General features: G+C 29.5%; 1 protein-coding gene across 5 annotated transcripts in view; it reads left to right on the plus strand.

Annotated features, from left to right (window-relative positions):
* The window catches only part of LOC129984447 (U8-agatoxin-Ao1a-like), a 126,984-nt gene that overhangs the window by 22,432 nt on the left and 89,815 nt on the right, over positions 1–14,737 (plus strand). The window contains exon 1 of one of the 5 annotated variants that reach the window (XM_056094331.1): positions 2,361–2,445. The exons of the other annotated variants lie outside the window; for them this stretch is intronic. The gene's annotated coding sequence lies outside the window, so the exon portion shown is untranslated. Of the gene's footprint in view, positions 1–2,360; positions 2,446–14,737 lie in introns of those variants that run through there. 5 annotated transcript variants of the gene reach the window in all.

The raw sequence follows: 14,737 nt of genomic DNA on the forward strand, positions 1-14,737 counted from the left end.
TAATGAGATATTACCATTCGTAAGACCATTAATATTTTTCTATTAGATTATTTTTTGGATTGAATTTTTGAAAAACGTTCAATTTACTGAGACTGTTTGAGAACAGATGGTCATGGCATACGATTTGTTACTGTTATTCCAATTTAAAATATTATTACACTACATTCTACTGAAAAACATGGCAGTTATTTGAAGGTCAACATTGAAACTCTTTCATTTTATCTTTTCCATAAAAATTGTAAAATGCCACTCCAACTTGTTCATTCATTTTATTAAGATAGAATGAGGAACTATCATTACAGAAGCATCACACTGCAACTTTCCGTCTTGTTAAGGTGAATTCACCTATTTTTATAGCTAATCATTTTAGAACCTTCAATTGCTTTGTCAAAAAAACTAATGTCTTTATGGTGATTTTTGATCCAACAACCATGTTCATTATCACATATCAGATCCATTGGTTCCATCCCAGTAATCATTCGTAATGCTGCCACAGATATTGTACGAAAATCCAATGCAGCTGCTAATAATAATAAATGTTTTACTCTATGCATTTTTGTTAATGTCTGTTAGCTCCCTTTCAGTTGATTGATAACTAAACTAAAATTTGTTGAGGAATATGAATTATTTTATTTGAATTATTACGATTGTCTATATAGTATAATGTTGTTTTATGAACATCCGTAGATAATAGAAAGTTTTGCACTATCATATTTGAATTTTTTTCTCTCTCTCTCGCTCTCTTTTTTTGCATTCCACATTTCATGTGTAAGAGAAGAAGAAGCCAAAGAAATTAGCCAAATCAATTTAAAAAATATTTAAAAGCCATAGATTCATCTTTATAAACGTGGAATCGTTGAATAAATAGTATAACCTTTATTGGTACTTTCCCGTTAGCTGGGCGAAAGCGAAAAATCGCCAAATAATGTAGAATTCCGCCAAATTTCTTACGCCAAATTCGCGTTTGGTTCACAATCCGTTAGCCGGGTGCAAGTGAAAAATCGCCAAATAATGTAGAATTCTGCCAAATTTTTAACGCCAAATTCACGTTTGGTTCACAAATGGCGACATTTGCGCCCAGCAAACAGAAAAGTACCCCTTTATTTATATCTTTATCAAAATATAAAAATCCCCTACCAATTGTTGTCGTTTATTTTTATAAAAATATAAATAATATGTCTAAATTGTACAATCAACAAGTGGTATTTATAAATATTCGATTTTTAGTTAAGGCACAGTTACAAGATGGTATGATCTATCGGAAAATTCAATTGGAATTTAATGGAAATTACACTGTCAAACGATAATTCACATAAACATAAGCATAAACACATACTATATAAAAACTGAGAATATAAACAAAACACATAAGATTTTGCCTATTCAGATTAAAAAACAGGATTCAGTGATATACATTTTTATAACAGGATCAGATACATTTCATTCTTTTATTTACATTTTCATTAAGGCGAATTAATGCCTTATATTTTAAAATGATAAATCCATTCCTATTTAAATTTTCATCAATTTTTGCTTTCACAAATATGTAGTCAAGAAGTGAGTTTGCTATTATTTGCAATTATGATTATTCACATGTGAAATGGTGAGCTTTTGTGTCACCTTGCAAAATATAGTACGGAAACCTGGTCTAGATCTCTAATCTTAGTGTGTGCTATAAAAATGAATAAAAATTCCATCGTAGTATTTAATAAAATTTAACACGAAAACAATCGGACGAAATCATGTCTTACATTTTACAATGTTGAATCGATATGTATTTAAATTTGCATGAATTTCTGTTTTGCAAATATGTTGTCAAAGAATGAATTTATTATTATTCAAAATTATTATTATTACTTACAAATTAAACAGCGAATTATTATGTCACATTGTAAAATACAATACAAAATCTGCTCTATATCTCTAAGATTAGTGTATACTATAAAATAAATAAAATTTTATAATATAAAATAAATGTTCCAATTTCCGAATAATGCCCATAAAAAATTAAGAATAGAGCGTAAAAATTTTTATTCGTAAAAAAGTATGTAAAAGAATATATTTATACAAAAAAAGAAAAGAAAGAAAAAGAAAAACACCAGGAAATTTTCTTATTTCATTTTCTGCATAAAAGAACCGTGTGAAAATCGGCAGAAGGCACTACTCACAGGTGTGAAATACGCAATGTAAACATGCGAGATCCTAACTAAGCGTGAAGATGCGGGGGCGTATTTAAAAAAACTAAAAAAGGAAAAAAAGAAGGTGCGAAGAAGAAGGTGTTATCGATCCCACCCTCCCCGTGGGGCGCATGCTCCCCCGCAACAGTGAGCGAGGGGCGGTCTTATAAAACGGGGCGCCGAGAGCCCGCTGGCTGTTTTCGGGGCGCGCGCTTGTCAAACAGTTTTCTCCGCTGCGAAGAAGGAGAGAATAGACAACTCCACAGTGGTGCGTATCTTCTTCCCTTTTCTTTTATTTTCTTCCGTTTCTCTTTTTCACACAGAAAATAACAAACAAGCCTTTTATTAGAACCGACGGATTCTGAAGTGACGTTCAAGTTGAATTTGCGACGAAGAAGTATTATTGAGAGAGTTTTGGGTTTTGTCGTTTGTTTTGTTCGTTCTAAAATGTTTAAGTGCATGTATTAGCATATAAGTTGTGAATCCTTGTATGATTTCTATTTTGAGCGTTATTTATTCCAGCTTCAGAATTGGTTTTGGGAAAATGAATTTTATTGAAATTTCTTAGATTGATTAGCTCAATATAAATAGTACTTAAATTGAACCCGTTTTGATTTGGAAAAAATAACCCTTTATTGAATTCTCAAAGAAGAATGATTCGTTTTACAATTTATCAAATACTGTAGCCGAAGACGGGTAAAGTGTAATATATCATAACACGATATTATGTTTTTTTAATACGACTGTTAGTTTAATTTTATTGCTCACGAAGACCATTTTGTACAAAATTAATAGATCAATTATTTGCTTTATCAAACATTTAAAGCTATATCTGCAAAAATATAAAGAATTGAAAATTCCTAAGTTTATATGAAAGTTTATTTGTCTTTTTTCCTAGTGATCCAATTTTTTAATCATTTATGATGCTGTTTTATATTTCATTCTTTCTTTTACATTTTAACAAATTTTTCTCATACTGTTTATAACGATAAATTGATTTCCGTTTAATCTACATCCATTTCTGAATGGCAAATATATGATTATCTAAAATTTGATATTTTAATTTCCTGTTGAATTTTAAAAATGACACTGAATTTTTGTGAATTACCGATATTTTTGTCAATGGATCCACTTCAAATTAATTAAAATTATCTAATTTTTAAAAGTATTTTTGCACTTTTAAATAGCACTTATTATAAATATATCCATAAATAACAATATTAAGGACAACATCAAGTACTCTAATTTTTTCAAACAAATTTTAATGATACACAATACATAAAATCAGAGCTGTTGATAATCCATTGTGGAAATTTTTCTTAACAGACTTTTTTATAGAATATGAATGTAATAGATATAACGTTTAAAAGCATCCCATTATTAAAAGTTAACAACGAATTAAAAATAAGTGTTGTCAGTTTTATTCTACGAAAAGGGAAGGAAAATATTCGAACCAGTACCCTAGTAGTGCCCATGCATGGAAAATATTACAAAATATTTGCAATAATGTATAATATTGCTGAATATTGAATAATATAATATAACATAGCACAGTGTAGCACAATATTTTGTAACAATTTGTGGTTGTGTGGTATAAAAATGTTTTTCATGTCATATGTATGAACTTGTGGTCATACAAAAAAGTGTTTGTTTAACAATTTATTATATTGACCCTTTATTCTCTATGGCATGTACTCGAAATTAGCAATATTTTGCTCCCTATAATCCATCCTTTATTCAGAATAATAAGGGATAATGCGTGTTGGCGATCTGAAGGGAAGGCTGTTTGATCTAATATGACTAAATTTTGTACAGATGTATTTTGGAAATTATAAATTTGCCTCTCGGCGATCAAAGAATTTTTTATTCAAAATTCTTTTGATTAAAAAGCGAGGCTTTTAAATTAAAAAATTATTTTAATTTAAAACTAAGCGAGGTTTTATTCACTGTCAACTCGAAACTATTACTACAGAAAATTGATTTGTATTCCATTTTAAAACAGAATGTCATTCCTTTAAAAATATCTTTAATTACCAATATTTCCTTTCTATCCATTGCGCAAGATTTCTCAATGGAGTTTTGCGGTTGCCTATAACAGAATTTTATAAAATAACACTGTCGTTGTTTGCTTCATTGTGACCAATTAATCTCAAAGTAATACTGTAGAAATTTTCGAAAATAAAAACTTTATCTCCATAGCCATTTTAATAAATATTAATGAATGAAAAATAGTATTAAAATATACTGCGCCAAAATTTAAAAATATATATTCTAATCATTTTTTTAAATACTTTTTTCAGGTATAAATACTGAAAATGCTTAAATGTATCATACCTGTAACACAAGTTTTGCATATAATGTAAAATTGTGATTCTACAAAATAGATCCTTATTTCAAGTTGGAGCAAAATTTGAAACAACAAATAGATAATCTAAAATTTCATCTCCCATATAGCTGAAATTCACCTCATTTAATTTAATATTTTTTAAAAAAATTGATGGATATTTAAAATTAAAAATTCTGAATTTAAAAAAGTATTAGTTTTCTTCATTACATAAGTGTACTCATTACATATTTAGTTCATTACATAAATGTAGTAATTATAAATAATATTTAAAATATTTTTTCAGAAATTGTACTTCGAATTCTCTCATTAAGTTAATCCAATGTACTTCTTTTAGCTAAAATAAATTTGACTTATTTTTCACAAACTCTTTTTTAGTAGAGTTTGTAAGAAGAAGCCATTTTGAGTAAAAGGCATTTTTTTTATATTGCAATAAATTGTAGAGGATACTAAACATAATCTAAAGATTTCAACTATCGCATGATTTAATATTTGACGGAACAATGGAATGGTTTAACATTGCGACAATTTAAAATATATTCTTGAAAATTAGGAAAACCATATTTTTCAAAGATTATCAAAATTTCGAAAAAATTAAATGCTAATTTGATTGGTATAATCATAAAGACAGTTTTCTTAAAGTTATAATAATTATGTTGGCGCGTTACTATTTGAGAAGTTATGTGACAAAAATACTGAAATCAGATTCAATTTCTAAATAATAAATGTTCTAAACAAAAAATGATGAAAGAAATCATTCCGAGATGTTCAATATCTAATTCTATAATTTATTTGTGTCACATAGAATAGTGCTGCTTCAAATGGTTTAGCCTGTAGAGCGCAAAAAATATACACAGCTTCTCTTTTTCATTATTAGTAGAGAAGTGATAGATATAAAGATTAGTGACGGATAACTGTTTTCAATGAAACTTGAAATACTAAATAAAATAGCATTTCATTCATTCATTCAATTCCCAGGAAAGTCAGCTCAATCCTGTGATTACAGATCATTAATTGATCATTTAGGAGGTGAACACTTCAGAAATGAGAATTTAAAAAATAAAATGAAACATGATGTTTGTACACGAATATTTTAGAACTAATTTATGTGTTCCACTAAATGATTCGAATATTATTTGGTAATTCTTCGTTTGTCTTTGAATAGTAAAATTCCTAACATGAACACATGCTGATCTCCTATTTACCCATTCAAGAGAAAAACAGACCTCTCAGATCACAACTGTGTTAAATCATCAACGGCATTCTTTAACAATATCAAGAGATTAGTAAACTGAGAATGTCTGATGATTTCAATTAGGAGCATGAACTCATGCAACTTCGCAGTCACATGACAAATGCAACTGCGCACAGCATCAACAACTCTCTATTTTACTATGCTGTAGCCCATTGTAGTTACGGCAGATGTACGGATGAGAATATTTTTGTTAAGTTTTGGTTCTCGCTCTTCTGGAAAGCATAGTAATGGTGTGTGTTTTTTCTGCACATAAATTATGGGAAATATCTCCTACGGGAGAATGTATGTTGTTGTTTCTTATGGCACTTGCCACTGACAAGCCCACTGTTACGAAGACAGCGATTTAAGCCGGAGAGGGAGCGTCTCTTGTTTTTATAGTAGCGCCAACTAGGGCCAAGAGAACGACTTAGCTACTCATGCATCACTCATTCACTTACACAACCCCTTTTTACAGGAGGGCACATTCACAAATCTCACAGATAGAACAACGGAAGAACAACCATGCCCAAACTGAGACTCAAACCCGGGACGCCTAGATTTACCCCTATGCCAGGACACCTGCAGAATGTATGTAGTGACTGGTAATAGGCATTAGAACACGAATTTAATTCCCAATTCTAAACTACCGTAAGGACGGTCATTTAGCCATCTTAGTTGCTTAGGCATGGCGGTGAAATATTTTCGGGATTATGTTGCGCAGAAGTTTATTATTTGACGCATGTTATGTGAGCTGATAACATCCTCTATAAGAAAACTCACAAGAAAACAATTGAAAACAAGTTACTGCGTTTTCTGGATTTACCATTCTAAATGAAACATAATAATTCGTGACTAAAATATAATTTCTTGATACAATGTGTACTATTTTACTAAAGAAAGTATACTACAAGGTATTGCAATTCGAAAATATTGCCACTTGAAGAGCATTTGCCAGTAGATCCTATAGCTTCTTTGGTAGAGCATCAAATGGTTGAATTGTTTGTAGCTTAAATATCCATTTAATATAATAATGAAAGAAAAGCAATTTTAATTAAAATTATTATTTATAATTTATTTATGCCGTAGATAATTCTAAACCTTTACTTAAAATGGGAAGCTCTAAAAAGAATCTGCAATAATCTTTAGATGGGTCCTTCTTGTTTCAAAAATGATAGACAAACTATTTTATGCTCCAAGTTGCTTCAAATTAGAAAAACCAGTTTACTGCTAAATTTACTTGGACAATTCTTTGCATTTTTGGGGCAATATCAATTTTTAATTGACATGCACTTATATTTCACTCTGAATAATTACTAAATGGTTAACTTTTCTTTTAAATCTCAACGAGTATTTTTATTATCGTTCTCAAAATAAATAAAAACACCCTCGTTCATAAACCATTCGATAGAATTCCTGTACATTCAAATAACGCTATTCTATTTTAAGAGAATCTTATTGATGAAAACCCCATTAATATCAAATTAACTATTGTGAATATGTGCTATTAAAAAACTCTGGGAGAAGCACATAGAACATTTCTAGTTGCCAAGATAATTAATAACAGAAATAATATGCTAATTTGATAGCATTCCATCACTTAGAAATGTAATAAAATTAATTAATATTCGAGTTAGATTTATAAAATGAAATTTTGTTTTCCTACACTGATTTTAAGATGTAGTCTGGAATTGTTATGATATGACGATAAATCGATTTCGTCTGCAATATTAATTTTATACGTATAGTTTGTAAGAAAAATATATTATTACCTTGGGAGTGATTTTGCCTATGCGATACCAAGAAATTTCCCACAAATATCTTGTATCCTTCCGAAACAATTTAAAATCACGTGTGTGAGAAAGAAATATTTTATAGATAAAAATATTTTAAGAAATAAAATGATTATAAATAAAGCAAGAAATAATAATTTTTACAATCAATTTTAAGTCATTACAATTACAAGTATGAAAAGTAAATATTTTATATAAAAACATGTTTAGAAATAAGAATTTAAATCCAGATGATTATAAATAACACTAAAAATAATCGTTTTTTTTTTCCTAAACCTTCAAAATGAATTTACTTCCGTATGTAATTACAAATATTTGAGGAAACGGAAAACAGTTTTCTTTTAAAAAAGGAAAAAAAAAAGTATATCTTTAATATAATGTAATTTGAATGTATACTCAAAACTTCGTATCAGCGAAAATTCTTTTAACGGTGAGAATTCGATTATGATAATTATAATCGATTATTATAAAAATTTGAATATTCAAACAAACATTTATAACTCGTAAACGTAAATCTAATTCTCTTTAATCAGAAAAGCTTCGAAACTGAATTTTTAAATATGGTAATATTATTTATATGCTCACATACTATATGCATTATGTGACATAAATTTTAATAAAACTTTTGAACCATACTAGATGGCACACTTCTGTAGAACCAAAAAAATATCGCTCATATTTATTTCATGAGGAGAAAGGTTTCATTAATAAAAGATGTTTTCAAAATTTCTACATTTTTTTTTAAATTGGCAATTAATGAACATGTTGATATATTTCTTGAATAATTTCAGAGAATATTTTTATTCTCATTCGAAAATTAAAGATATAATTTTTTTCAATTAATCAAATTTCATTTTCGCACTATTTTTCCTTTAAATTTATTATTTTCTCTAACTTTCAGCAATATTTTAGGGGTATTTCACAACAATATTCTACATAATTTTAATTACTGTATTTAAATATTTATTTTCACGTGCTATTTTATTTCATATGATATTAAACATAAAGCCTTTCCTCACTGGAACCAAGCAATGGCATTTAAATTCATATTTTTCTATAAAATTTCTTTCGGTTTTCAATTCAATGAATTTGAATATTAAGAAATTATTGTCACTAAATAAAAACTATTTCACATCCACTGCTATATCCAGTACAATAAAAAATAGCTTCTAGACAACGAAGGAATATCGGAAAAAACGCATAAGTGACATCGCATAAGCGCATAAGTGACAATATTGAAAACTCCAATTTACTCACTTTATTTTATCCTGTGCTTATAAACGAAGAAATATTTGGATTGGGTTTTATAGATTTACTAGCATATTTTTTTAAAAAATCCATAATCTACAAAAAAATTAAGAAATTGGATGAAATAAATTAACTTTTGTTTCAGGAATTCAAAAATTAGAATTAAAATTCAAACAATTTTAGACATTTTCCTGATACAACAGCTAGAAGATAACAATGAGAAATAGCATAGAAGAAACATTCTATTATTATTCAAGGATAATGAGTGTATGTAGAGGGGAGGGTATCTTCCGTACAGAACGTTTGATCACCATATTTATCATAAATATGAACAGTAGGAAATTGTAACAGTTTTTATAACTTTAATTCTAATTAAGACTAGTGAAAAACCCAAGGGGAATTCTTAGAAATAATTCTCAAATATAGGATTTTTACACCATATTGAAATTTACAAAATTAGATTTATAATGATTTCATTTTAGTTGCTACTCAAATCTTCTCTAAATTTTGATGATTGTTTAAATAGCTCTATAATATTTCATATTTATGTTTTACTAGTAGATTCTTCATTTATTAAAAAAATAAAGCATGAATTTTAGATAAATATTTTTTGGAGAAAAAATTTTGTCTAAATTAATTTATAGATATGTAGTTTTGTATCCATATATCAAATTTTAATGTCCACTATTCAGTTTATGTGTTACTATATTTCTATATATATAGATGGATAGACAATCTGCCTTTGGTGGATTCAGACCGGAATATGAAACGAAAATTTAGTTGTCAAACGGGAGTCAAATTATATTTGTTTAAATTATCACACGCTATAAATTATTGCGCATGCTCACTAAGAGACAAAGAGCAGTAATGCATACAAATTGTGATACAATTTTTACATAAAGATACCAAATTTCATCAATTCATTTTATTCCGGTTTTGTGTTTCTGTATTTACGTACAAGGATTGAGAAGACGGAGATACATGGCGATCTGCATTCAATATTCTCCCCAAAGTCTCCCTTCTACCAAGTAACTGGAAAAGGGAAGATATTCTTTTCACATTCCACGGGCCATTTCCCTCATATCTTCGGCGTTTCAATCTATTCCCTAATGCATTCTGCCCTTGCGGAAATCTCGATGCCACGCCGTTCCACTATGCAACAGAATGTATGCTGACTTCTTCCTTCCATATGACCAAACCAATATCTGAACTAGAACGAGTTTGGTTCTGTAGTGTTGCCTTCTCAAAAGGACCCAGGATGAAAATTCGGAGATTGATTCGTCATCTCGACGAAAATCAAGATCTGTTTAGATTTCAAGAATGCTATTCTCAAGAGTAGCACTATCTATACATCTACATATTTATTTTCTGTTATTTTTGTGTTTGTACATATCATTTATTTGTATTTGCATTTTTCTGTCCTCTTGCGTATTTTTTTTCTTTCTTATTTTTCTTTCTGTTCCCATTTCTAATTTTTCGTTGATATTTTTATTATTTTTTGTCTGAATTTTGTAATCATAAACAAACCGTAAGTCTGTTTATGTAAAAGAGAACAAGTTTTCAGTTTATCTCTGATGGTTTGCTTTACAAGCCAAAGCTACTTCCCATTTTTTTTATTTCAAATAGCTCATTGCTTTTGGCTTTCTTTTGTTTAATATTAAAATTCCCTAACTAAATTTCAATCAATAAATGTTAGACGTCGAAAAGTAGTAACAGGGATGGATAGGACAGGTGCGTCTTTCCATGTCTCCCTCACTTCATGCCCATTACATTGTTTAAATAACCAAAGGGTTATAGTTGCAGGGGCATGAAGAGGTGTTATGTGTATTTATGTACACACAGACTAATTAAATTAGATAAAAGCATAAGGCATGTACATATTATACGTACGTATTTACGCACCCAAATACTAATTATATAAAAAAAAAAATATGAGTGTATTGTAATGGACGAAAGAAGACCAAACTATGAAGGACCATCAAAATCTTATAGTCGAATTTCTTGACAATTGTAGTGTTTTCCTTCCTATAAAAATATAAGACATGTACAGATTGTATTTTATCGCAAGAAAAAAAGATAAAACCGTGAGGAATCTTCAAAATCCCATGGTTGAATTTCTTGACAATTGCAATGTTTTTCCTCATACATCACTCATCAAAGAAAAAAAATTGAGATTTTTTTATTAAAAATAAAAATGGTAAAAGTTCCCTGTTTTATTAAATCTGTTAACCATCTGGATACTCTAGAAAGTCGCAAATCATTTTGACTCCAGTAATCAAGCCCTTCCGATAAGTGCGTGCTTGAGTAGAGGGTGGTCCTTTAATCTTTTGTAGAGCTGTTCGTTCATTATCTCTACAACAAACACTGCCACAGACAAAAAGGTTTTCCGATTGTTTAAGTACCTCTTCAGTTTCGATAAAAACTTTTTTCCAATATACAAAAACCATGAACCGCCCACGTCGGATAGAAAATAGGTGAAGTAATATAATCGAATTTTAATGTTTGTCGACCAGACTTCTATAATATAAATTTAGAATAAAGAGACACGACTTTTTTTCAGTTTTAGAAATAAATTGAATAAGAAGTGCAGCAGAATTTTTTGCTTTCCCTTTCTTTTCTATGCATCATATGGCGTACGAAAATTTTCCTTCAAACTGCTATTTATTGCCAGGATTTTACGATTGTATTGAAATAAATATTAATAGAATGCAAATATTTGAGTATAAAAAAGGAAATTGAATACGGAAGTTTCGTTCCGTTTTATTAGAAAATAAGATTTTTCATGCAAATAACCCAGACATCTCAAGGAATTTTAATCGGCTAGATGCAGATGTAGTTATTGATTTTGTAGGAATATCCGAAATATAACGCGTAATTGAAAACAGGAAAATATTTTTATCTAGTTTTAGATCCAGGTTGATTATTACTTAACAGTGAAAACTGAGATTAATATTAAAATTCACAACAAAACATATGTTATTCATTTTTCACATATATAAAAATATATATAAAAACCATTCAGTATTTTAAATATGTAAAGAGCCAAATATTGATCTCGATTCATTAAAACAAAATGTACATTGTCTAATTATTCATTTAGAATTGATGTCAGTGCTCTTTTACAGAATAATTCAGAAAAACCCTCTTTACACAAACGATTTTTAAATTCGGGAAATTGAGGATCTAGTATATTTCTCACAGTTAAAAGCAGATGATTTTTTAATCTATTTCTCATTTTGTATTGATCATTCAATAACTCAGAAAATTGTTCTTAAAATCAAACATTTCTTCAAATCTTATATTATTTATCTTTATATTATTTAAAATATCCATTACTTTAAATACTGTACTTCTTAAATACTGTGGATGATCAAATACCGAAAATAATTCATTTAACAAAACGCTCTTTCCTGAATTGTTCTTTAATGGATGATGAGTATATGTAAAGATGGCGAAAATGGGAAACGACCTCATAAACGCTTCTCAATATAATAAGCAAAACTGATTCTGAAAATAAGAAATTTACAAGTTGAACCATTAGTTGTATTCAGAATTTTTGTGTGTTCTACGCTATTGGCTTATATTCTTCAAATTTTGTTTCCCAGAAATTATTGTTAAAAATCAAGTAATGTTACAAAATCTAAAAATAGCTGAGCATAGAGAGCTGCGCTTATTATTGAAATTAAACAAAGAATATTAATTTTCATGGACAATGACCATCATATGATGTTGTATAACAACATAGTTTGAACAGGTCTGTAAGAGATAACTTAGTGGAGAAAGTTTTCATTAAGAAATCTGAAGAAATAAAGAGATAAAACTTGCACATCTTATAAAATCCCATTTGTATAGCAACTCTGGTCATGCTTTAATAAGCTAACACATTTTTGAAGATAGGTTAGCATTTCCTGTTGAAACGGGATTCAAATAACAATAAAATTATACTTAGTTTGAATCAATAAATATATTGGGAAATCACTTTCATGGAATCTTTTGCTTTTTTAATCATATTTAGCAAAATAATTTTGGCTTTATGTAATTTAAAAGTGAAGAAATACTCAGCTCTCTTGCAAAAAAAAATGATCCAGTTATGAAGTTTGACTTTCAGTATTTTAAGTGAACAACCATGATTGACTTTTCTTCGTCTATCTGGTCATAGAAATTGTCTGAAATATTTATGTTGAAGTTTCGTAAGTCGGTCAGTTTTGGTCGCAGAGGAGTGGAGCTTTCTTATGTTTAAAGTACATTTAATATTAACTAAGTTAAAATACATTTTATGTTATGTTAAAGTATATTTAAGGATATAATCAGTAGTGCAGAAAATGAATAAAATAGAATACTTCAGGCTATTTAAGACATTTTACATCTAGAAAAATAGGCTAATCTATAATGGTTAGGAAGTTAACTAATGGGCTAAGATTATGTAGCCCATCTGCGATCTGTATACGCAGATCGGCCATAACTTCATGTTGTTGCCGCTAGAAAGACAGGAAGTTCTAAAAAGCAAAGTAGGACAAGTGAAGCATTAATTACTTTGTGTTAATTTCGAAGAATTGGACAAATTACGTAATTTAACTGGGTATGACTATCGGCCATCAAAGTTTCGTAACCAGTATCAGAAAAATAGCTGCACTTACGAAGTGTGGAAGAGCAGTAGTTATTAATGCTTGATCGAAGACTTACCAGAGTTTTCTAATCCAATAGAACAGTTAAAGTACGCCACTTTCAAAGTCAATGAGTAACTGAATGACCGACTTGTGACATATTACACAGTATAGACCATGGAAGCCGACAACATGATCAAAAACCTCTATTATCTGTCGTGAAGAAGAGCAGACGTCCCCAGTTTGCAAAGGAGCACAAGAATTGGACAATAAATGAAATGAAAAGAATATGGTTGTTCAATGAATCATATTTTCAATTACACCATGCATATAGCAAGGTGCGAGTATGGAAAAAACAGCACGAAAATATAGCTCCCAACTGCTTTGTCACAACTTTGTAAGAAGGTGGAAGTTATACAGGGTGTTTATAAAGTCCTGGACCCATTTTGATGTTTAATAACTCATAAAATAATAAAGATAGATTTAAATTAATAACATAAATGGTTAAATAGACTCAAAAAGTTTCATGACCCTTGTCAATGAGCTTCCACGTGTGCCCACTTCGTCGCACGGAGAATATCAACTCGATAGTCAATTTCACGCCAGGTAGCGACAAGCATGTCGGCATCCACAGAGCCATTTGCGCACATTATGGCGATTAACAATGCCAGAAACATGAAAGGATGCTTCATCGGAGAACATTATGCTCTTCAGAAAATCAGCAGCATCTTCTGTCCTCCTTAGCATATCTGTTGCAAAGGCCATCCTCCTAGGCCTATCGTTCGGTTCCAAAACTTGAACAATTTGAACTTTGTATGCATGCAGTCTTAATTTTTTCTTAATAACCTTGTACACCGTCGAAATTGGCATATCCAATTCTGTTTCCGCTGATCTCACAGATATTCTAGGATTGTGTAAAAATGTCTCTCTGACACGCTCAACATCAAAATCACTTGTGCAAGGACGTCTGGAACTTTTCTTATCTGCGATATTTCCAATTTCTAGAAAATTCTTTTTCCACCAAGATGCTGTTTTTGGATGGAGGATCTTTTTGGTAAATTCTTCTGAAATTTCTCTGTGCTTGCACTATCGATTTCGTTTCTATGAACCACCATAAAATCTGTGCTTTCTCTTGTGGTGTATGCATTCTCCTTAATATCCGCTCGAATAAAACATCACATACAAAAGTACTACATAGAACAAACACATCAAAAGTAAACATAACATTGCAATAGTTGCCAAAAACAAAAGAGAGAAAAATGCAATTAATAAGCAGACAATATTTAAAAATGTACAGATATTTAGACTGGAAAATGAAATTATCTGAAATTAACCACACG

Source organism: Argiope bruennichi, chromosome 9 (genome assembly GCF_947563725.1).
Source record: "Argiope bruennichi chromosome 9, qqArgBrue1.1, whole genome shotgun sequence".
Lineage (NCBI taxonomy): Eukaryota > Metazoa > Arthropoda > Arachnida > Araneae > Araneidae > Argiope > Argiope bruennichi.